The sequence below is a fragment of the Paramormyrops kingsleyae genome, chromosome 9 (genome assembly GCF_048594095.1).
Source record: "Paramormyrops kingsleyae isolate MSU_618 chromosome 9, PKINGS_0.4, whole genome shotgun sequence".
NCBI lineage: Eukaryota > Metazoa > Chordata > Actinopteri > Osteoglossiformes > Mormyridae > Paramormyrops > Paramormyrops kingsleyae.
The window spans coordinates 17,062,952-17,085,115 of record NC_132805.1 but is presented as its reverse complement, the minus strand read 5'-3'; the positions used below and the strand labels follow the sequence as shown (position 1 = coordinate 17,085,115).

Below are 22,164 nucleotides of genomic sequence, written 5' to 3'. Positions count from 1 at the left end.
AACTGAACCTGCAGGATGACTTTCCCTTACACTCAGACAGTGAGGCTTTACGCTTTTCCTCATAGACCTGAAGCACTCAGACCTAACTGTCACCTCTCCTGACACCTTGTTTGAAACTGAGATTAACATTGTGGTTAGGATAGTACAATGCACAAAAACAACATATTCATGACGTTAACCTACCTATCAATATGCTAATGTTAGCTAGTAAATAAACGTTACTCTATCAAGGTGCTAACTTCGGCTAGTAAACGGCTAGCAAGTATCAGAGATAGTTTAGAACTCAAAACAGAGACTTACCTTCATAGTTGTGTATGTAGCTGGACACATACAATTTAAAGCCTTTGTCCTTTTTTCACGTAGGCATCTTGGATGCAGCATGAATGATGCGATTCACGTCATTATCCTTGGCAGGTCCTGCAGCGATCGAGTGAAAAACGCCATAGCTAGTGCGTACCGGAAATACTGTAGCTGGCTGAAACGTCAGACCAGAAATCCGCGGCATATAGCAGATTGCATTGTAGTATGACTCATTTCCTGGCGCATACAATTTATATTAGGTCAGCCTTCACGGTTCGACTTCTGATATTCCGATCGAGTTCTAGGTCAAACTGGTTTGTTCGACTTTCAAGAAATTCGAGTTCTAGTGAGTTTGAGAACCGAGATACCACTGTATTTATTTTTAAGCAACATATAGGCAACAATGGACAGGTTTGGCAATGGCATTCCACAGAAAAATAGGCTTAAGAATAAAAGAAATCAGTGGGCTTAATAGCCTAAAGAATATACAGGCTAAGCATCCACGTTTTAAATTCCTCAATTTTTTTCTGTTGATGCTGCTGCGTCTCTCTATAAAATAAAATTTCACTGACAGCGTTACGTGAAATAAAAATCCTATTAGACCTACTTTGAATGACAAAACGAATTTATTTGATTACCAATATTTATAGGCTTTTATACTTTATAGACTTGATATGCTACAACCATATAAAACTTGCTCACGTTTTGCTCTGGCTTCTGCCTGTTCGCGTAGCACACTCTCATGTTTCTGAGAAAAGTGATTCCAAAGTGAATCTTTACTCACTGAAACAGTTTCACCACATTGTTGTTCTTTCTATCTCGGCCAAGTTGTGTAACAGTCTTGATAATTGTACAGATGAATTCTGGGTAGATTTGGGCACGCCTCAGAATCGTAGTGTGAGTGGTATCGGAGCAAAATTGGAGCGATACAGAGCGACCACTCCAGCCATAATTAAAAAACCGCTCCGCGCTCTGACCAAATTCCGCTCCTCGCTCACGCTCCGCTCCACTCCACTCACATGCTCTGTTTTGTTCATGACTTGTACTTCAGTAGTAAGTTATTAGTAGTAGTGAGGAGTTATTACTAAGCATTTGTGCCTCTGTCAAGTAAAGTGTTACCGTTTCTTTTTCTTTTTAATTATACAAATAATTGTATTTTACTGAGCAGAACAGTTGGAAATAACATTAGGCAGCTAACATAGCTGAAGTAGTTAGCCATCTGTCAGTAGGTGAAACCATCTGATGGCAAATAATGGTGATCTCAAACTTTACATGGATTAACTAGAACATATCACGGTACTTAGATTAACCAGGTCAACAGTAATGTCAACAGAAGTTTTACCTTTCATGTCCTCATATTTGAAAAATCTGGACAGATCAGGGAATGTAGTTGGGGTGAGTGTACATGCGTGTGCAGTGTATATGCACTTGCTGAGAATCAAAATGAGACAGTTGAAAAGAGGAGCGGAGAATGGTGGGAGGAGGGGCCAGGGGTTAGCAAAAGGATCGGATCTGAGCATCCAAATGGTCAATCTTTTGAAAAGTATGTAATAGTAAAGTTAACCAATGCAATGGCCCTCCATTCAGAATGGAACAAATTACCAGCAGAAAACATTTGGGGCTGTAGAAAAAATATCCAGCCCAGTCCAATAGCCCAGTCCTGGGTATTATTTATCTTTTTTGTACCATTTCTATCCTGAAAATAATTTTGGTGACTTTAGTTTTTTTGCAAGAAAGACCGGTTACACATGTAGCCCGTGGTAATATATTTTAATTGATTTCTGTTGTTGCTTTACCTCTTAGTTTAAATTTGTTCAGCTTCATTTGAAGCTTGCCCGTAAATCATTTGCAGACACTCGCTGAGGTTTACTCTGTATTGTCAGTCAGAGAATGGCTGCAATATGATTGGGACTCTGTGTTAGAACCCCAATCAGAGGGAGAGACGGGGCAGGGAAAAAAGTGGGGAGGTAAAAAAAAAGGCACGAAAGAGGCAGGGAAAAGACGGCTGGAGGGTAGAGAGATCACTGTTTGGGCAGAGTACGGAAGAAAAAGTATTGTGTCAGTTTATTTAGTTAGGCAATAACTAAATAAATATATATATCTAGGGCACCTCTTTTATGCTCCCTTGGAGGCAGGAAGGGGGTGCTACATAAAATGGAGGCACCGCTTTGATTTTAATACAATTCGGGTAATTAGAGGACTGAGTGTCACGCCCCGCTCCGTCCGCTCCTAGTGTGTGCCACGCCCCCTCATTATCCACGTGTGCTTCCCCGATTTTGTGCCAGCTGTTTCCTGTTTTTTTTGCCTTGTTCTGTGTATATCAGTCCACGTCTCCCCTTGTTCCCCAGATTGTGCATTGTAATGTCAGTGTAGTGTCCGTGCCTGTCTGTCTTTTGGTTAATAAACCCAAGTTTACCTGACGTCCTGGCTTGCGCTCCTGCTTCCCTGCTTGCCTCCGTCTCCGAACGTGACAGAATGCACGATCTCCGTGAATGCACAAAGCAGCAGTCCGAGCACCACCGGCGCGGGCTGCTGCAAGACTTTGTGTACTGGCGATCCCAGCCCGAGGTCCAGGAGGACCCCGTGGCCCGGCAGCTAGCCCAGAAGGGCGCGGACCTCCTGGCAAAGGAACGCCCACCCGGGCAACAATACCCGCTCCAGAGGGCACGTAAATGCCTCCGCCGCCTACAGCTCCGGCTCACGGAGGTACGGGCGGAGCGCGTTGCTTGGAGCCTGGGGGACGTGCCCGAAACGGCTCCGCTTACCGCCGCGAGCGCCCCGAAGAAGCGGCTGGAGGAGACACCGCTCCTCTTCCTGGGCGCTTGTTCGCTGGTCCCTGCCTGGGAGGTAGCCAGGGAGCACGAGGGCTCCCCGCTTGCCTGGGATGACGTCGCCGCTGCCCGTCCGGTGAGCCTCCACCCGGAGAAGCCGCCTCCTTTGGAGGCTTACTTTTACCGGCCGGCGCGCCTGGGGCTAGGCGGGATACGCGCCGTGTGGGACGCTGTTCCCCGGGTGCCCAAAGCCCTTAAAGGGAAGGCGCCTACGCGCTCAGCACCCCTCCTGCCTGCTCCGGACCTGCATATTCCGGATCTGCCCGCGGCTGCGCTGTCTGCTGCCGCCGCCGATCTGCCCGCGGCTGCGCTGCCTGCTGCCGCCGCCGATCTGCCCGCGGCTGCGCTGTTCCCCGGTTTCGTCCCGTCCGTCGCCTCCTCTCGGGCGCGCCCAGTGTGCGCGCCTTTGGGGGGGGGTTATGTCACGCCCCGCTCCGTCCGCTCCTAGTGTGTGCCACGCCCCCTCATTATCCACGTGTGCTTCCCCGATTTTGTGTCAGCTGTTTCCTGTTTCTTTTGCCTTGTTCTGTGTATATCAGTCCACGTCTCCCCTTGTTCCCCAGATCGTGCATTGTAATGTCAGTGTAGTGTCCGTGCCTGTCTGTCTTTTGGTTAATAAACCCAAGTTTACCTGACGTCCTGGCTTGCGCTCCTGCTTCCCTGCTTGCCTCCGTCTCCGAACGTGACACTGAGACATTTTAAATAACATATTTAGTAAATTTTAGTAGACTAAGAATTAGGATTATTTGGGCCCAGAAATGCAGGAGGGAAGTCCTGACATAAACCTAGCAAGTTCACCCCTGGTATGCTCACCAGAGGCCCTCATTCGTGCTGTTGGGGATTTGATGGAGAGGCAGGGCAGACTGTCGGCAGATACTGGAATGTATAGGAGGTTGCGTACCTTCTCAGGAGTTCTCCCCACACTACCCGGGGAGGAATCGCTCGATAACTGGGTGAAGCAAGCACGTCTGATGGTAGACAACTGTGAGCAACCAGATAGAGAGAAAAGGTTGAAGATTATAGAGAGTTTCCACTTCATTTCAAGGGGCAAGGGGAAGGGGTGAGGGGTAGGCAAAGGGGTAGAAAATAGAATTGGGATTGGGCCTTATTATTGCTGTGGCCGGGTACCCAGTTATATATGATGTGTCTCTGTTTGCATACAGGGACATAAAAAAAAAAAAATGAGGCATGGACCAGAGTGTCCGAAACAATCGGTGTTCCAGGTGAGATGGTGAAGTGCTTAATATATTTTTTTGATCAGTAGTAATTTAGGCACCATAGCAGAGAAAACAGTGCAAATTGTCGGTAATGTTAAACCTATTTATAGCATTAGTGTTTGTCAAAACATAATTATGTGTTTTAGTAGAACTGTCGTGATACATTTTAAGTACTATTTACAGTATGTTAACTAAAGAAACATAAAGCACAAGTAACTACTTGGCAATCATCCATTGTGAGAAGGTAAATTTGAAAAGAAGCGCTACACTATTTATAGGTAACATTTTCCCTCCATAACGCTTGATTTTAAGCGGGAATGCAAATAACTGGCTCACAACAATATTTATTTGACAAATTATGTCCTATCAGGAGTCGGCGCAAAGATATAAGCTACACGTTTGTTTGTTTTGCGACCACTTTAAAAAGTTCTCAGAGCCTGGCATTCTGAGTGGCCTTGTCCCCGCCCACTCTATGACGTCAGAGAGCATCTCCGGCGTTGGCTAGCATCGCGTTCCGGGCGGTGGGAGCGACGGCTGGCGTCTTTGACGCTCGCGATGTGAACGTAGCATTAGATCAGCTCATTAAAGGTGCAGTGGGCGCAGATATGATGATAGTGAATTTGAGGTTGAGGGAGCAAAAGGGTCACCCACCTAATTTCTTACAACTTTTAAATGAAATCTGCATGGAAGAGGGATATGAGGCTGCCTGTCATAAGCTGAAGTCCACAGTAAAGCCTGCTAGGGTCAAAGCCATAGTGGCACAGGCGGAGAGTGAAATGCAGGTGCTCCAAGCTGACATGAAGGCTTTGAAGTTTCAGGTAGCTGGGTGTTCGGCCTTATCACAACCTCATCCTGTAGTGGTCCAGGGGCCTATCACTTCAGCAAATGACTCCAGTGAGTCTGCCAAGGATGACAAAGACGTAAAGGCTCTTAAGAAGGAGTTGAGGAAACTGAGGAAGCAGGTCAGAGTCATGTCAGTGAAACCAGCAATTGTAGCTGTAGAAAAGTCAGAACGTGTACCATTGTCCGCAGCGTTACCCCAGAAGGGCTCACCCCCAGGGTAGCGACGGAGTGGCTTTTTCTGTTATCGTTGCGGGGAGGATGGGCATGTGGCTGCAAGGTGTAGTGGGACGGAGGATCCACAGAGAGTGATTCAAAAGTTTATTCAGGCGCAACGCTCAGTTAAGGCTAAGAGACGTGAGCCAGGTTATCCATCTGGGGATAGAACCCCTAATGCTCATGTGCGAAGAGGACTTGTCAATACTCATTGTAGCCATTTGCCTCCAGGATTGGTGGGGCCACCCTCCACTGCTCAAGTGAAGGTGGAGGGGAAAGCCTGCACAGCTCTGCTTGATAGCGGATCTCAGGTGACAATTATTTTCGACAGCTGGTACAGTAAGCATTTAGCTCACGTTCCACTGTGTCCTGTACTGTAAGTGGGTTGGCGATTTGGGGTCTGAGTGACTCTGACAACAGTTACCCCTACCGTGGATATGTGCAGGTGGAGTTGGAGTTTCCTGGAGAGGGTGCAGTGAGTAAGGGCCCTGTCGCTGTCCTTGCTCTGGTTTGCCCCATCCGCGTTGCTCAGATAACATTCCTGTACTGTTGGGCACTAATGTGCATAGGGTGCGTCCTTTCACCTCTAGGCCTCGGAGTGAGTTAAACGTTGGCCCCCCACACCCATTGACAGTGTGCTCGGTTATGTCTCACTCTATGCCCTCGACACAGGCAGTGGGTGATCCACTAAACAGTAAGGACAAAGTGGCTGAGGTAAAGTATTGCAGTTTGCAGGGTGGATGAAACCCAGCCTTTAGGTAAGAGCATCCTTATTACAGAGCGTGCCCAAACTCTTGCATTTCCCTCTGGTGTGCTTGTCCAGCCCACAGTATTGTTTTCGTATTGTGACCTAAGTGGAGCCATAAGCTTATGTTCTTATGTTCTTATGTTCGTCTGCACTCGACAAAGGCAACTTTCTGGTCGGGGTGCGGAATGAGTCATGTAAAGAAGTGTCCATTCCGGCCGGCACCATTATAGCCCATCTGAGCGTATTAGATACTGCGACTATTGTCCAATGCGATGACCGCAAAAAACAGGTAAAGATTGATCCAACTCTTTTTGACTTTGGGGACTCACCCATTACTGAGGAGAAGAAAAGACTCTCTTCAAAGTTAGCCGAACGATTCAATGTGTTTTCACTAAAAGAGTGGGATGTTGGTTTGGCAAAGGGTGTGGAACACCAGATTAGACTTGCACATGATAAGGCGTTCAGAGAGAGGTCCCGCCGTTTGGCACCTGCTGATTTGGATGATTTGCGTCGTCATTTACAGGGGCTCTTAGCGGCAGGCATCATAAAGGAATCAAGGAGCCCTTATGCATCCCCTATGGTCATCGCTCGGAAAAAATCTGGTCAGTTATGTATGTGCATAGATTATCGCACATTAAATCGTCACACCATACCTGATCAGTATATAGTGCCGCGCTTTGATGATGCGCTTGATTGTCTGAGTGGGAGCAAGTGGTTTTCTGTATTGGATTTACGCAGTGGGTACTATCAGATCCCAATGGCGGAAGAAGATAAAGAAAAGACCGCTTTTATCTGCCCATTGGTATTTTACCAGTTCAAGAGGATGCCGCAGGGTGTTACAGCGGCTCCTGCAACATTCCAAAGGCTTATGGAGAAGGGGACATGAACCTATTGGAGGTTGTTGCATATTTAGATGATTTTTGGAAAGACATTAAAGCAGCATGAGGAACATCTTTTTAAGGTTCTGGACCAACTAGAGGAGAGCGGTTTGAAACTGTCTATAGATAAATGCCAGTTCTGCCGGTCACTGGTGACATATGTTGGCCAAATTGTGTCAGAACAAGGCATTGCTGCAGATCCTACAAAGGTTGAGGCAGTAGCTCATTGGGAACAGCCTACTGATCTGACCTCCTTACAGTCATTCCTGGGGTTTTGCAGCTACTACCGTCGCTTTATAAGGAACTACTCCATCATAGTTCGACCCCTTACCGAATTGACCAAAGGATATCCTCCATTCCAAAAAGGGAGGAAGACTGCCAAGGTTCAGAATGTAAAAACGTATTTCAGAGTCAGTGAGCCCTTTGGGGACCGATGGGACGAGTCATGCACCCAGGCCTTTAACCCTTTGGGGTCTAGGGGTAGGAAACACACTTTCACTGACTGGGGCATGATCACACATTTCTTCAAATATCATAAACTTAATACATGGCAAATAAATTATTTCTTATACAGTATATTTGTTTTGCCATTACACTCAACTTTATTTTTATGTATATTGTAAATATGTCAGATTTTTGTTAAGTTTGAAATTTGACATCAAAGTATAGACATTGCAAAATGCAGTTTGGAACACTTGCAGAAACATTATAAAAGTACATAGTAAGCAATTCTGGCAGTTTGTTTTGATCCCAGATATCTGATCACCAAAGTCTTGGCTACATGAAGATGACTAAATGGTGTAGATGCAACATTCATTTGGATAAATAAATAAGAAAAACCTAACTCATGTCACTATTTCTGGCTCCTTTCATTGAATATGTAGCAACTTTCATGTGTATGAATGAGCCATTGTCACCTGGCCACGTCCCCAACCCCCTTTTATGGCGCTGAAGGGGATGTATCTGGATCGCGTTTCACCGTTGCGCTGTTAATCAAATTACCATGCGAATGCGATTTGAATACGCGCTAATGCGGCTATTTATAATGTGAATAGCGATCTTCGGGTGAGAGCGGTACTACACGCCCCCGATGCAGGTAAAACAAAGTAAGATGACATGGTTTACTTTTTTGCCGATTTAACCTAGTTAAAAAAACTTTAATACTTCCGACAATGGACGTTTTGAAAAGAAGACAGATTACGGATTTAGGCAGCGTTTTTTTCATGATTCTACATTAAGATTTCAGCGAGATATAAACTGAAATAGACGCGAAAAGTACGCGATGTCGCCGACGACATACTCGTCCCCAGAGAGTTAAGCAAATAGTTCATTGTCTTATTAATGCACCTGTTTTGGCTTTTGCAGACCCTACCATGCCGTATGTATTGCATGTTGATGCCAGCTCTCATGGACTTGGGGCAGTATTGAATCAGCAGTACTCAGAGTGTTTGAGGCCAGTCGCGTTCGCTAGTCGGAAGTTCAGCTCCTCCGAGAAGAACTACCCTGTTCACCAGCTTGAGTTTTTGGCATTAAAGTGGGCAAAACTAAATGCAACAGGTCATCGCTGGCTTGCTGCACTCTCTACCTACAATTTTACCATTCTGTACCGTCCAGGTCGCAGTAACATCGACGCAGACGCATTATCGTGGAACGTGTTCCAGAGAAAGGGGGACAAGTGGGAAGAGATCTCCTCGGAGAGCCTTAAGGTACTCTGCAAGCAGGTACTTTGTGGGGAGATAGGAGGAACCCAGTTTAAGTGTGCAGAGTACCTTGGGGCCTCATCAGGAGCTATCCCTGATTGTTATGCTTTTCCAGCACGCTTGGATGTGGGGTGCCTGGAGCGGCTTAGCAGCACTGAGCTTTGTAAGGCTCAGGATGCTGACCCGGTTGTATCCTCAGTTAAGGAGACAGTCAAGAAGGGGCACTTACCTGCTTATGTTCCTGGTGAGGATCGGGAGACGATGTTATTGAGGAGGGAGTGTCCAAAACTGCACGTGATAGGTGGTCTGCTTTATAGGGTGGTGAAAAAGCCATCTGGCTCCAAAGTGCAGCAGATTGTTTTGCCCAGAGTGTATGTTCCCATGGTACTTAAGTCTTTACATGATGACTGTGGCCATTTAGGGTCCGAGAAGTCATCAGAGCTTATTAAGGACCGGTTCTATTGGCCAAAGATGGATGTTGAAATTGAAGATTATGTTCGACATTGTGGCAGGTGTATTGCATGCAAGACTCCCCCTCAGAGAGCGGCCCCATTGAACAAGATAGTCAGTAATGGACCACTGGACCTAGTGTGCATTGATTTCCTGTCCCTTGAGCTTGACTCACATGGATTTGGAAATGTGCTCGTAGTGACTGATCACTTTACCCGCTATGCTCAGGCCTTTCCAACAAAGGACCAGAAGGCCTCTACTGTCGCTAGAGTGCTATTTGAGAAATATTTTCTGCACTATGGACTCCCTGCACGGGTCCATTCGGATCAGGGACGGGATTTCGAGTCAAAACTAATTCATGACCTCCTGAAAATGTTGGGGATCCGGAAGTCCCGAACAACACCTTATCACCCTCAGGGGAATCCACAGCCAGAGAGATTCAATAGAACTCTCTTGTCTATGTTGGGGACATTGGACCCCAAGCAGAAGCAAACATGGAGTCAGAGGATCAGTCAGCTTGTGCATGCCTATAATTGCATGCGAAATGAGACTACTGGCTACTCTCCGTATTTGCTGATGTTTGGCAGGGAAGCCCGCCTGCCCATTGATTTGTGTTTTGGTGTGTCCCCTGAGAATGCAGAGGGGTTACAATACCAGCAGTACATCACCAAACTGAGGGCAGATTTATACCAAGCATATCAGTTAGCTAGGGAAGCTGCTGACAAGAACCACGCACGGAACAAGAGGGCACATGATAGTTTAGTGAAGGACCAAGTCCTTCAGAAGGGAGATCGAGTACTGCTTAGGAATTATGATGTCCCGGGTAAGCACAAGTTACGGAACAAGTGGAGATCTTTACCATATTTTGTGGTTGGGAAGATGGAAAATTTACCGGTGTACCAGGTCAAACCTGAGAGTGGTACTGGAGCAATTAAGACAGTGCACCGGAAACACCTGCTTCCCATTGGATGTTTAGTCAGAATACCAACAGACCGAGAGGATGGGACCATATTTGTTAAAGGAGAGGGCTTAGGTCACAAAGCCAGTCAGTGGCGAAGCAGTCAGTCGGAAGGGGGGGTAGTCCAGTGACACGGGCCGACATGCCATCATCGTCTGACTCAGAGTCGGAGATTAATGCTCAGTTTCCAGTAGTCGGAGTGGGGCAAAATGGGGCAAATGCCTTGCCATCAATTGACTTACTTGAGGGGAGCCAAGGTTTTTGTGTTGGTGAGGGTGATGATGTTGCCCTTGTAGGAGATACAGGGGAAGTCGAATTGGAAGGTGATGTTACAGCCAATCCAGAAAGCACTGTGGATGGGTATTTACCCCCATCATCAGCTTCTGTTGAGGCCGCTAGTCTAGAAGGGGGAGCTGGCCTACGCACTGTGGGCGAAGTGGTTCCAGAGAGTGGGTTACCTGACAGGCCTAGAAGGGAAAGACGGCCAGTGATGCGATTCACCTATGATGAGCTAGGGAGACCCTCAGACCAAGCACTGGGCATCCTAAGCCGTGGTGTTAGGGTTGGATATGGTGCTTATGATGGTAACAGATCTTGTCTTGGCAATACTGTGTGGTGTCATCCTATGGCATTGTGTTCTAGTTGTGTGCATTAGATTAGATTAATAGTCAAGTATCTAGCATTGTAAGTTTGATGAGAGCATCAAACAGTTAGAAGGGGGAGAGTGTAGCCCTTGGTAATATATTTTAAATTAAGGTATTTTGTTTTGTAAGGTTTTAGCGCTGTCGATTTCTTCTGATCTCTATCGCAACGGTGTGGTGCGATAGACACAAGCATTTGCTTTTCTGTTGTGAGTCCTTTTTGTTTTCCTGTTTTTGTAATTAATAAACGTTGTGTTAGTAAAGCTCTGAAGGCACTGCATTTTGAGATTCAGCCAGACCACAGAGCCGAACCTAGGGCACCTCTTTTATGCTCCCTTGGAGGCAGGAAGGGGGTGCTACACACACACACAATGTTTTTTGATGCTATAGTGTATTCATGGGAAGGGTTAATACCAAAGGGTTCATCTATGAAATGGAGCAAAGGTAGCTTGAAGTAGACCTTGATCTAGACCAGGGGTGCCCAAACATTTTCCCTTAGTGGGCCAAAATGAAAATCTATCGGAGGACCGTGGGCCAAATGTAATATTTTACACAAAATACAAACACTAATAGTAAAGTAAAGTAGGCTACTTTTATTTATCAAACAGTTATCTAACCTTCCTTTCTGTGTAAATAACATTAAACAAAATATGACAAATAAGTCATATATAGGCATTTAGAGCACGTCTAAACTTTTGTAATCACATGTAGTGCAAAATGTCAAAGAGTGCATGTCCAACAGCAACACAACAACAGTAGCAACAATATAAGCAAAGACTCATGGGACTTTTTGTAAATTGTTAAAATATGACTATTTATGAAGTGTGGAAATGTACATATGTGCACAGATATACTCTACATTACCCTTATAGTTGCTTGTATTTCAATTTTAGTCTTAGATATTTCAAATGTAATCAAAGCACCATGAGTGAGGACTGTATAATATACAGTCGAACCCACTTATCTCGACCTCAGCTAACTCGCCAACCCTATTAAGTCGACGTTTTTGAAGTGGAACCGCCAAATTCCCTTATTGCAATAGCATTTCTCATCGGTTATGTCGATTCTTTTATGTCGCCGAACCCTAATATCTCGAGCACGAAAGAGGGCCAAAATCGCCACTTAACATCGGTTATCTCGATCCCCGTAACTAATCGCCGGCTTTTTAAAATGTATCACAAGTGCTAAACAGCGCGTATTCAAATCGCATTCGCATGGTAATTCGCTGAACAACACAGGTGAAACGCGATCTAGGTAAATCCCCATCAAAGCCAAGCATATCTGCATGCGGCAATGACAACGAAGATGAAGAAGATGCGGACGAAGATTTGGAACCAATTCCCTCTGCCGGTGAGGTGATAGAAATGCTACAAAAAATTTGACAGTATGGTTCTTTTGTAGGGGATGGACTGTTTTAGACAGCATAAATAATATCGAAGCATTTGTTTTCAAGCAGACTGTTAACCCTCTGGAGCCTAGGGGTAGGAAACACACTTTCACTGACTGGGGCATGATCACACATTTCTTCAAATATCATAAACTTAATTCATGACAAATAAATTATTTCTTATATATTTGTTTTTCCATTACACTCATCTTTATTTTAATATATATTGTAAATATGTCAGATTTTTGTTAAGTTTGAAATTTGACATCAAAATATAGACATTGCAAAATGCAGTTTGGAACATTTGCAGAAACATTATAAAAGTACATAGTAAGCAATGCTGGCAGTTTGTTTTGATCCCAGATATCTGATCACCAAAGTCTTGGCTACATGAACATGACTAAATGGTGTAGTTGCAACATTTATTTGGATAAATAAATAAGAAAAACCTAACTCATGTAACTATTTCTGGCTCCTTTCATTGAATATGTAGCAACTTTCATGTGTATGAATGAGCCATTGTCACCTGGCCACGTCCCCAACCCCCTTTTATGGCGCTGAAGGGGATGTATCTGGATCGCGTTTCACCGTTGCGCTGTTAATCAAATTACCATGCGAATGCGATTTGAATACGCGCTAATGCGGCTATTTAGAATGTGAATAGCGATCTTCAGGTGAGAGCGGTATACACGCCCCCGATGCAGGTAAAACAAAGTAAGATGACAAGGTTTACTTTTTTGTCGATTTAACCTAATTAAAAAAACTTTAATACTTCCGACAATGGACGTTTTGAAAAGAAGACAGATTACGGATTTATCCAGCGTTTTTTTCATGATTCTACATTAAGATTTCAGCGAGATATAAACTGAAATAGACGCGAAAAGTATGCGATGTCGCCGACGACATACTCGACCCCAGAGAGTTAAAGGCAAAAAGCAACTAAGCATTTTAGACTTTGTAAAGAAACCATATTAACTGCGTGTACGATACATTTCAGAGCTGTCAGAGCGAAATGACTTGTGAATGTAATTTTGACACTGCAGATTTGCTTTTTGTAACAACGAATTACACCCCGCAGGTTTTTTTGTGATTTTGTGAGCGATCTTTGTGTTTGCAGTGATGGATAATATAATTAAAGGTTTGTATCGAGATTCGACGGTGGTTTTTATTGTATACTGGTAAATCTCCGCTTTTAGTTGGTGCACATATGCCTTTTGTTGTTAGCCGACATGTATGTGCATTTTTATAGCATGCCGATCGCGTCATCAAACAAATCACGGCAACGCCAAAAACCCGTGCATGTACATTCAAATTTATTAACGCACATAAATACATTTCAAGCATATCTTAATACAGTATATTGCCGCCATATTGGTTTTCGGTTATCTCGATCATCGGTTATCTCGACGCTTTTTGGCAACCCCCTAGTCCGGCGACATAACCGGGTTCGACTGTATATTAGTTAGGCCAACGTACACTAAAAAGTAAACGCACGGATAGCTACATTGGGATTCTTGCTTTAAGAATTTTTTAAACAAATTTTAGCACAGTATAATTTAAAATTTTAGATATTCATTGGCGGGCCAATCTAAATAGTACGGCGGGCCAACCTTGGCCCGCGGGCCCCACTTTGGGCACCCCTGATCTAGACCTTACAGAAACAAATATGGTGATTAGTGATTAGCTTGCACCTGTCCAGGTGATACACAGACACAAATCTGTCCCTTTAGACAATGAAACAACAAAACATTACACTACAGCCTGTTGTCATAGTTACTATGCAAAGTAGACTCACCACATAGCAGCATATTTTTCATTAATTTCATTAAGTGCTAAAAAGGTTTGCAATAACTGATTTAACTGCTCAACAATTTTTGTCCTCCTTGGTCCAGTATTTCCACCCCAACTCCAACTCAGTTTTTCAGTTATTATGTCCAAATGGAGCATTAGGCGCCTCACACTAACATGAACCCTAAGGCAGAAATTTATATGGTAATAATGTTTTCCTGCTTGCTTTTCCCAGGCCATCGGAAGATATTCTGAAGTAGATTATCCTGCTAGTATTACTGAAACTGAGCCTTGATATCCTGTCTATAAAGATGAAAAAATAGAGTGGAGATGAGAATGAGTGGAGATTGGCCCTTTCCAGAAGCCATGTGGCACTTTAATAATGCCTTTGGTTTTGGGCAAAGGATGCAGAAACATAGGTAAAAAATATATGGCTCATAGATCAGATTACAACTACAAAGATGATCCTTCATCTCTGGGTCACATGTTCAAGGGCCTTTAATCCTCAGCTCCTTGGGCGCTGCTGCAGATGGCTGCCCTTTGCTATAGAGCTTTCTCTCACCTAAATATGTATCTGTTTGTGCCATGGATAGCAAGATGGGGTAGGCAAAAAGAGATTTTTTTCCACAGAGATCAATACATAAAAGGTCCAAAAAGTCCATAGGCAGTACCTGACTTTATCTAGCTGATATTAGCTCAGGCTCCTTCCCCACCCAGATGTTATTTTCCACCTACTCAAAGACTGTCAGTTGCCAATGTTTTAACCATCTGGGTTGCTGCCACTAATGCCTAGTGCTCAAATGGCACTGCATATGACCCCTTGCAGGTGATATTACATTACATTGCAGCAGTTGCATTTAGCAGATGCTTTTATCCAAAGAAACATACAATTGAGAAAGCAGGGTCAGACTGTTCCATCCAGGATAAAATTGGGGGTTAAGGGCCTTACATATGGGGCTAACAGTGAAATCACTTCCCAGCAACCTTCCAATCACAGGTAAAGTATCCTATCTTGCTGAGACTCCACCCCCAAACCTGGGTCCAATGGTGGGTATTCTGGGCAGGGTACACTGGTACTTGTTACTCTTCACTTTATTGGATCGTAGTTTGTCTGGCATATTCCCACGCACCCCTTTTGCTAAGGGAGGCAGTACCAAGAGCTCAGGTTCCAAACAACATAGCTCTATGATTCTTTAAAATGTGTAAATCCCTCCAACACATTAAGGTTACAAGGGGGGGCTCAGGTTATTTATTGTTATTAGATTTATGACAACATAGATTAGATGCTTAACCAGTCCTCCCTGTCAAACACTCATTAATTGAAACAGGCCAACAATTTTGATGATTTATGGGGTATTAAAATACTTTATCTTTCCTTTTGGTCTATGTGGCTCTTCTTTTGAATTTCACAGAGTAACTTAAACCTACATATTGCAGCAAGGCTCAGAGTATTGCTTTGCACTGTTATAACTAATTTTGGATTTAGTGGCAGCACCTGTGAGTAGCTTGGGAAAGTGCAGGAACTGCCAGTTTGGTTTGACTGGACAATCAAAATATGTTAGAGGGTACAGAAATATACGACAAGTCTGAAGTAGCTAATGAATCTGTGCATTTCTTGCTGATTGAATGATTATTATCATGGGAGGGTGTCCCCTAGAACAGGTTATAATTGCCAGCAATGAAGATGGTGAGGTGGTAGTTGATTTCTGTTGGGAGGGAGGACTGCTTGGCTCTTGTAAGAACACACTAAACACACATTAAAAGAAAGAATTTTTATGAAGAACTCTTTCTACTGCTGGTTCAGTGTCTTTGTTTTTCTACCCTGATTTTTTTCCATTCTTCATCGGTGCTGTGAATGTCAGTGGGCTGTATCAGTCACTTGGGGTTAATTTTGTTGTTGAATTTAGATTGTGGGAGGGGGTTAGGCTAGTTTGGTGTAAACAATAAAATTTTTGGTGTTTTTCCTTTCTTGCCCTTAGCGTAAAATTTAATGGAACATTTTCGCAGTGGAATGTGGTCTTGTGGTATAGTGTAGAATAGGGCTGGGAGGTATATCGGTGTATTAATTTATACCGATATATTTTTACATGCAGTATAGGATTTTATAATACCGTTTATACCGTCCTCGCATTTAGATCTCAAGGAGCAGAGTTTCTATCATCAGGGTCTATCTGTTTCTCTCACTCACACTCACTCCTACATCCCGCCCACACTGTACATGCGAGCAGTCGCAGCTCTAATCTCAAGCCAGCAAGTTGGAAGGACTACTGGCTCTGGGCGACACAAATGAGAATGAAGATCTGGTTTGTAAAATTAAAAACAGTGGTTTATTTTGGAAGCGGTTTGGATTTAATAGAGCAGATGACCAGCAGAAAAACATAATTTGTAGAGTATGCCACAAAGAGGTTACACCCAAATCTGGAAGCACGTCAAATCTCTATCACCATTTAGAACAGCGCCACAAACTCCAGTACGAAGAGTGTATTAAACTTTGGTCTGCCGCTGGCACAGCCACAAAACCTTTGCAGCCAGTGCCTGACTCAAAGTCCTCCCTGCCTTCTACCTTGACACAAAACTCACTGCAGGCTGCATTTACCCGTGGTGTAGCTTATGAAAAAAGAAGTGCAAAGTGCTGTGAAATAACAAATGTAGTAGCTTACCAAATTGCTAAAGATATGGTCCCCATTGCATTAGCGGAAGAAGATTGTTATAAGAAACTAAAAACCCTTGACCCTAGGTACCAGTTGCCCACGTACAAGTATTTTGCAAGGGAGGTGCTACCAATAATGTACATGGATGTCCGGAAGACACTTACTGACCGGCTCGCTAACGTGATACATTTCGGACTAACTACAGACATATGGTCAAGTCGGACACGTGAGCCTTACATATTGTAATGTTTCACAGGGCATCCCTGAAGCCTGTTGCTGTTGACAGGCTTGTTTTTCTTGCAAAAAACCTGTGAGAGAGGTTATGAACACTATACCTACTTCCACAGGAAATTTAAGTTTTTTTTAACATAGTTATATGTAACAGTTCTCCTGTCATAAAAGAGCATATTTTATTGTTATTTATGTGGTTGTTATAAAATACATAAGCATTTCCTTTTTTTAAAGGAGGTCAGTTATTTTGTGCAATTTTTATTTGACTGATTTTGGCAGCTGAATATTTTTCTTACTAGGTCTTTTTTTAATCTTTTTTCATATTTTATTCCTAATTATATAAATGTATTGTTTTTATTGCTATGGCCTTCTGTTAAGCAAGAGTCTGTTTTTAAAGGCAATTTATTTTATCTTTTATTTATATAATAGTGATATTATTTACTTCAGTAATTGTTTGAAATAAAAAAAACATGTCTCAGTTATTAACAGTCTGTTATAATACACATTCTTATAATATTACATACCTTTGACTTTGAATTAAACTGAACATTGTGTAAAAGAAAATACTGGAATATAAAAAGTATATCGTGATTGAGCCAAAATATACCGGGATATGAATTTTGGTCCATATCACCCAGCCCTAGTGTAGAATAGTGTGCATTTCTCTTATGGATGGTTTTGGTGTTGTTTTTGTGTGCGCCTCTCTGGGTTAATAATAGTCAAAGGTTCCGAAGCTCCACTTGTTAAAATAAAAGTGTTGGCACAATAAAGCACCCAGACTAACATCCTGCTTGCTAAACTGCCGGACACGACAGGAGGAAAAAAAATAATAATAATAATTAAAAAATAATAGTCAAAGGTTCTAAGTCTGTGCCAAGTTACTTTTGTCCTGCTAATTATTCACTAATCTTTTAGGCAACTTTCCCTTCTGATCAATGTTACTGTCGGCTTCTACTCACAAACTTCACAGTTCGATTTTCCCTTCAAAAACAGATTCATCACCTTGTATATCAGGTTTACGTTTCCCTCCCTACTACTGTCCTGCATGTTTTCTTGCCCCTGCCCTTGTGTTTTCTTTCAACTTCTTACATCTGTCACCCACTAGACTTTCCTCCAAAGTTCTAGCTTCTCTTCTACATACCAACTATTTTATAGCCTTCTTATTTAGTTAATATTTGCTATTTATGTTGGAAGAACTATGTGGAATAGTCAAATCAATGTCTTGATGTTAATCCAGTTTCTTTTGTGTGGCATGAAGATTACAATTGGGTAATTTGCATAATCACATCCTTTTAGTCCCCCTTCCAATTACTGCAATGTAGTTTTTATCCAAATCAAATTTTAGAAAAAAGAAAACTATACATCCAGTTCCAAAAATTGAAATCTCATTGGCGTCGCAGCAATGGCATCCCAGCATTGAACAGAAAGCTTCCCATGGTTCTTAAATGAAAGGCATTTATAGTGAAATAGATAGTGAAACTTAAGCTCTTACCTCTAAATTTATATATAACATTCAAAATAAACACATGACATTACAAATATATCCAACTTGCTTGTTGTACTTTTATAAACTGTTACATGAAATTTGTCACAAAATGCAGCCTTGCCTTTAATTCAAAATATTATTTTTAAAGATCTAACTATATATAGAATATATATATATATTCAGAATAACTTCATATTTCAAATGACTGTAGCCAGGTTATAACATGTTTACCAAGTATTGTCATGTGAAGGGCAAGGACAGAGGCGAAGGCAGGTGTCAGGAAGAATCAAAAAGGGATTTATTAAAGGAAACTGCAATATTTATGGGGCAAATCAAATGGACCATGAGGGCTCAAAACGGGGAGAAGTGGAAAATAAGGTGCCAAAACACAAGACACTGGAACACAAGCAGGCAGTAACATCAATGAGTGGCCTGGGGAACTTATTATGAGGTATTTTCAAGGTAATGCTGACTCCTTGAGACCATAAAAAGACATTCTTCCAGAACTGTCCAGCTCTCCAGGCTTCCTAAAGGCATATATATAGTTGTGACAGTTGAGTCCATTCATCTTGTTACTGGTCATCTTCCTCATCTTTTACAGTGGTGTAAAGTACTTGAGTAAATGGACTTCGTTACTGTACTTAAGTATTTTTTTGGCTACTTTGTACTTGTACTGAGTATCAAAAATATAAGCAACTTTTACTCTCTACTCCACTACATTTGTGACTGAATATATGTACTCTTTACTCCACTACATTTGAACGGACGCTTACCGTTACTCGCTACATTGTGATTGCGTGCGACAAGTCAGGATCTTTATCTACCACGGCTAATTTCTTCAAGTATGTCTGGCTGCAGCCTGCAGGAGGGCGGGGTTGGACATCCAACCCCGCCCACATCCAACCCGGCCCATTCGTACCGCGAAAGCCACGCCCTTGTCCAACACGTCTTAAAGCGGAAGCCAAAGCGAACTCGCAGAACGGAATCGTTGTAGTACCTGTTATGTCATTAAGTTAAAAATCTTTAGTATCCCAGTGTAATAACAGTGCTATCTATTATTTATTATTTTGTTTGTTAATGTTTCTGCTAGACACACTATTGACTGTCAATTACTGCACAAAGATTTTACTGTGGGACCCGCATGGTTGTTTGTGGTTGTTTTGCTGCTGGTTAAACGTTTCCATCAGTTAGCTGACTATCTAGCCGACTCACTACCAAAACTATGGTAACTAGGTAAAGACCTTCTTGCTGATAATATAGCTTCCATGTAGTTAACAAGATTTGACACTTAAAGACTTTGTGCGTCATCAGATATTACTGTCTGCTCAAACGACTGTTCAGCTTGCTTCCTATGGGTTACTAGTTATTAGCTAGTTAGCAAAGCCACTGTGGTAGCATCCATTAAGGCTGTGCGATATAGCAAAAATATTTTTATCATGATCATATCAAACGATATTGATAATTATCATGGTGTAATTCAAGTCATTATTTTATTACTAGGAGTGCTCCATTTTTGCTTGAAATACCCTTAAGAATTGCCCTTAAGAATTGCCCTTAAGACACCATTAAAGTCAGCTCTGAATTTGTTTTTTTATTAGTTTTTTTTATTGTTTTACCTTTTTTTTGAACATTTGAGTTTGACTGAGACTGACTTTTTGTTCTATTTTCTTCTTCTGCCATTTTGAAACATTGAGGTGTTCAATTTAATGTCTATATTAGGAAATAAAGCCTCATAAATAAATAGTTCCTTGTTTTCCACATTTCTTGGTGTTCTTTGAGCCTACATTCAGTACGAGTAAAATACTTAAGTTCTTTTAAAATTGGATACTTTACGACTTTTACTCAAGTCTTATTGGAATTGGTGACTTGTAACTTGTAATGGAGTAATTTATACAGTAAGGTATCTGTACTCTTACTCAAGTATGGTTTTCAGGTACTCTTTACACCTCTGATCTTTTATCTCCAACTTTTCCAAGGATTGTGGTCTTTTCCAGTGCATCAGGTCTTCTCATACTTTACCCAAAATGAGGCAGCTTTAATGTTTTTTTGTGCTTCAAGTGAAAGTTGTTTGTTTTCTTTGTGGTCCATGGCATTCTTAAAAAGCTTCAGTGGCACCAAAGTTGAAAGATATAGGTGCTTCTATTACAGTGCTTGTCCACCTTTCACATCCATAAACAGCCACAGATTGTCAGGGTGTGTTGTGAGACACAGACCGTGGAAGTAGAGGCAGAACTCAAGGAAACAAGGGGTTTAATTCCAGGCAAACACAAGGACAAGGAACAGGCAGAGAACACAAAATGACGTTAATGACTGGGGAAAACACCTAACACAGACTTAAATACACCAGACTAATTAACAACAATGAGAAACAGCCGGTAACACGGGGATTCCACACGAGGTAGATGAGGGGGCATGGCACACGGGAGGATCGGATGAGCAGGTCATGATACAGATGACACTATATTAAGAACAAATCTGACCTTGATTCCTAAAGGTACATACAGAATGAAAAGGTTATGGTCCTTCATCAGGCTCTGCCAAGTCTGTGATATGTGTAAGCAATGGTGTTTCTTGTTCATTATCCACTTTGTGCATCAGGCTTTCCTCTTTATATTCAGGGCTTAAATCAACATTGAATAATATGGACAAGACAGAAGGATATGATATGAATGGATCAGCAGCCTGCATACGCTGTCAGGTGTTGGAATCCAATCAATTCCAATCTATAGGCCATTGAATCGTTTTCAAATTTGTTACCATCATTTAGTCAACAAATGACAGTTTTCTGAACTAACTTTTTATTAGGAAGTAGTTTGCAAAGTCCCAGGAAGCTATAAGGGTTATAAGGGAAGTCAGCAGTTGGATGCATAGATTGGTGGAGCAAATATAGGAAAGAGACCCTTCCATGCCAAATCTCTTACCCCAAGGGCATTTCTAGCTATTGAAAAGACCAGGGGCTAATGCTGTGTTTCATTTACATAAGAGGTCAGAACTTTGAAATGGGAATGATGTCACAGCCAAGTTAACCACGTTCCAGTAAAGCAAGCCATTTAGCAACACTAGGGACCTGTTTCAAAATTTCTTGCTTAGCTGGGTAACTTGATGTATTTAATTTACCCCAGTTTAAATGGTCTTTATCTTTGTTCACTTACGTTTAGCCCAGATTACCTTAAATCCAACAAATAATACAGCTAAGCAAGAAATCCTGCTTACAGAAACAGTTCCCAGTTCTAGCACAGCTAATTGTTAGCCATTGTTAGCAATTTCAGTTGATAACAGCACATTATGCAGCATTTTGTGCATGAAAAGCTGTAGCAACACCATGCACTGATAGCAGTTGAACAGTACTTTGTGTATGACCCATTTAATGAGCCTCTGGGGTTGAGTGCATCGTCGGCGACGCAGTGTACTTTTGACGTCTATTTCAGTTTATATCTCGCTGAAATCTTAATGTAGAATAATGGAAAAAACGATGGCTAAATCCGTAATCTGTCTTCTTTTCAAAGTGTCCATTGCCGGAAGTATTGAAGTTTTTAAAATTAGATTAAATCAGCAAAAAAGTAAACCATGTCACCGTTCTTTGTTTTACCTGCATCGGTGGCATGTAGTACTGCCCAGACGTGAAGATCGCTATTCATATTCTAAATAGCCGCATTACCGCATATACAAATGACATTTTCATGGTAATTTGATGAACAATGCAGCAGTGAAACGCAATCCAGAAACATCCCCATCAGTGCCATAAAGGGGGGGGGGGGGGGGTGGCCTGGTGTGAATGGCTCATGCATACACATTAGAAGTCCTAAATATTCAATGAAGGAGACCAGAAATAGTGACATGAG

At 42.4% G+C, this 22,164-nt stretch overlaps 1 protein-coding gene across 1 annotated transcript in view; it reads right to left on the bottom strand.

The window, feature by feature from the left end:
- The window catches only part of LOC111842592 (IgGFc-binding protein-like), a 42,298-nt gene that overhangs the window by 5,792 nt on the left and 14,342 nt on the right, over positions 1-22,164 (bottom strand). The window contains exon 6 of the mRNA XM_072715901.1: positions 301-4,113. The gene's annotated coding sequence lies outside the window, so the exon portion shown is untranslated. The remainder of the gene's footprint in view (positions 1-300; positions 4,114-22,164) is intronic.